This window comes from Eulemur rufifrons, chromosome 1 (genome assembly GCF_041146395.1).
Source record: "Eulemur rufifrons isolate Redbay chromosome 1, OSU_ERuf_1, whole genome shotgun sequence".
In the NCBI taxonomy this organism is placed as follows: domain Eukaryota; kingdom Metazoa; phylum Chordata; class Mammalia; order Primates; family Lemuridae; genus Eulemur; species Eulemur rufifrons.
Genome location: NC_090983.1, coordinates 51,490,001 through 51,493,561, shown reverse-complemented (window position 1 = coordinate 51,493,561; position 3,561 = coordinate 51,490,001).

The following is a 3,561-nucleotide window of genomic DNA, read 5'->3' as shown; positions in this document are numbered from 1 at the left end:
GAGGGTCGATACAGATGGTCTCTTTTCCATGCGGGGAAACGAAGATTTCAACAGAAGCGTCCAGATGCTTCAACCTGCACTCGCTGGCACAGTCGGTGGCCCCAGGCCCCTCTGGTCAGTCGTTCTGCCTTTTCTGTAGCCCTCCCCATTCCCCATCCATCCCAACGAACTGCTCCTGTTGGGCGTTTCCAAGGTCAGGCCCATAAGGGTCGCTTGTAAGATTTCCCAGGATGTCCAGCCGGGTCCCCTCCCCCCAAAAAAAACTCGGACCACGGGACTGTAAGGGCATCATCATTCCGCATGATGGGCGGCTGGCGACCGACCGGGATGGCGCCGGAAGCCCAAAGGCCCTGTAACCGGCCCTGTCGACATACCTGATAACCTGCCTATGCTGTCACCAAGCATAGCCCCAGTACTTCCCGTGAATTTCGAAAGCGGCGACCAAGGCTCAGACAGGGAAGACGTGAGAGGCTCACACATCTGAGCTTGCCCAAAGCCCTACCTCCCACCCAGTGGGCTTTCTCCTGTCTGCCATGTGCCAGGAATGCAGGAACAATGGCCACAATTTATGGAACGTGGCAAGCAAATCTCAAAAGCTTTTATAGTCTGCTGTGAGCCTTATAGCACCCCGACGAAACAGTTTCTATTATACCCATTTAACATGAGAAAACTGAGATGCAGAGAGGTTAATGGATCAATTACCGGAGCCCTAGCCAAGAAGAGCCCAACATCCCCCCCCCCACTTTAATTTTGGAGGGTGAGAGAGGGAACTGTGTTGGTAAGGGAGGCAAAATGCTGCTCTACTAGGCTCCGTGATCCTTTCCATCTCCAAGGTTACCTATCAAACAAGTTCTGGCCCAAGGACTTCCAGAGCTCCTGCTGGGAAAGGAGAGGATGGGGGCAGAAGACAGGACGGGACTAAGGACACTGAGCCTATGGAAGACTCATCTCGTCTGGATCCCAATCTTGGCTCTGGATGTTTTAGCTGTGACTTTGGCTAAGTTGTGTAACCACTCTCAGCCTTTGTTTTCTCAGCTATAAAATTGGAATAATGCACAAGGCAACTCTTAAGAGTGTTGTGAGGATTAAATGAAGAGAATTTTTTTTTTCTCATCTTTCCCCTGGGTTTCCCTATGCCTGGCACAGTGCCCCAAATATGGTGAATGCTCAAGGTGAGGTATTTTCTTTCCTTTCTGCTTCTTCAGAAGCAGCACAGGCTGCACCATGCATTTCCCACTCTGCCCTACCCCTGCGGTAGCCTGATTCCTCACAGGCACAGGTCTGAGCAGGCAATCAGCCTCTTCTCCGCCAACCCCAGCCCTGCACCAAGTAAGGCTCTGAGACAGGCATTGGGTCGGGGGAGATTGGCCTCAGCCTCAGGCTTTGGAACTCAGACAGCAGCAGGCAAGGGAGAGTGAGGGTAGTGAGTGAGGGAGGGAGTTCCTATCATCGGAACGTGTACAATTTACTCTAGTGCCAGGCCCTAGTGTGTACTTTAAACATGCTGTATTAACTCAATCTTCCCAGCAATCCATTGCAGTAGGACTATTACTATCCTTATTTTATGAAGAAACTGTGTCAGAAAGCAACCTGATTGTGTTTATACTACAAATAAACAGTAGAACAGGGATTTAAACCAAGAAGCTATATAGCCTCTCGCATTGGGAGAGTGGCTAAGGTGGGAGGGGCAGAGGCACCCTTAGCTGAGAGGAGGGGGGCCAGTTAGAGCTTAAGTCTGAAAGATCTTCCCAGGACTTCCCAGGCTCCCCACTGGGCCACTGTCTGGGAGGCTGCATCTTCAGGCTGCAGCTCCATCCCAGCCTAATCCTTGTTCCTGGGCCTTGAGCTAGTAACAAATCACTAGGAGTCTTAGGTCTTGTTGTGCCTGACTCTGAGCCTGTCCCCAACCCCATCCCTTCTCTGCCTTGGTCCACCCCTGTAACCTCTGGGCTGCTTCCATCATCAATCTTTCACCAGTACTATTCTGTCACTGCCCTGGGGGCCTCTCTAGGCCCAGGTCTCTTCACTCTGCACACCTCGAGTTCTTTTCTCAGCTTCAGAAAACCTGTGCCCCACCCACCACCACACCATACTACATCCCTTTTCTCTCCTCCAAAGACCCTGCAGGGAAACAGGAGGAGCGCTATCTCCAGGCCATTTCTTTTGCATTTATTGGGGGTTTTGTTTCTTGGCTAATCAAAGAGGGAGAGCTGCAGAGAGTTCTGGGTTCCAGATGATTGATGTGAACAGAGCCTGGCCCAGGAGAGAACTCAGTACCCCACAGACCCAGTTTCTGGACACCCTCTTTCCCGGCACCACATTCATACTGAAGACCCAGTGCAACCAGGCCCTGAACTTGGGCCACTGCCTATTGGTTACTCCTCCATTCCTTGCCCACCAACTAAGGGTGGAAGTTGAGGCAGGTGTTTCCTGGCAGGGGCTTTCCTCTTCTGGTAATGGAATCTCTACAGCCTTGCTGGCCTCACCCAAGCGGCCCTTCCTGACAGCAGCCCTGGACTCTTCTGGAGTCTTTGGCCTCTCCACGAAGTCATTTATTTATTTGTTCAATCAACAAACATTTATTCAGTCTCTACTCTGTTCTGGGCTCTGGAGATCCCTAGCTAAAACCCACCACTTGCCATCCCAGACCACTCAAGTTCAAGCTGGTGAGAGGAGAATAAGGAAGTCTCTGAGAGGCGGGGAGAAGAAATCAAAGAAGGCTGCCTAAGGAGGTGATCACCAAGACAAATAGGAGTTGGGGGCCAGAGAAGCTGATGTACGCATTCCTGCCTGGTAGTCAGAAAGGCAGCTGCAGAGGTTGGAGTCCGCCCAATACCTTCCCAGGCTTATGACCTGGAGCTAGTCACCTCACACATCCCTGGGTAGCCTCCTACAATTTGACCAGGAAAACTCTGTCAGCCGACTCACAGAGGTGGCCAGCTTGGGAAAGGGACAGACAGTGCCCGGCTCTTGCCATTCCCATGCATTCCAGTGGCGGGACTCAACTTTTTAAAAACACAAATCACCCCCGCCCCAGGTGACACAGACAGTCAGAGGGGGTGAGAATATTTTGCGGCATGTATGAGGGTGGGGAGCGTGTCACGCAGGCGAAGGCCAGGTGCAAACAGTCTCTGTGCAGACTGCCTCCTTTAAGCTTTATTTCTCATTCGCCTCTCCAGGCTTCCTTCCTCCGTGGAGCCCTTTTGGATACCTCAGGGAACATGCATCCCAGATTGTCTTGAAGTGGCGCCAAGCAGCTCCCTGAGCCTTCTCCGGCAGCTTGTTCCCCGCGTCTGGGCGGTGGGGGTTGGGAGACACTGGGTGTCGCGTCCCCCTGCGGTGGCTCTGGAGATGCGCGTCCTTGCGGATTGTGAGCAGCAGCAGTCTCCTCCCGCACCTGGCGTTACTCCCGCCTCGGCTGCTCCGGGAGGCTCTTCGCTGCCATTCCAGGAAACACCAGGCCAGCCCTAGGTGCCCTCTCGCCTGGCAGCTCAGCCCCGGGGGTGCAGAATGAGGGGAGGGAGTTGTCGAGGTGGACATCTCCTGGCTGCATAGCCCCGG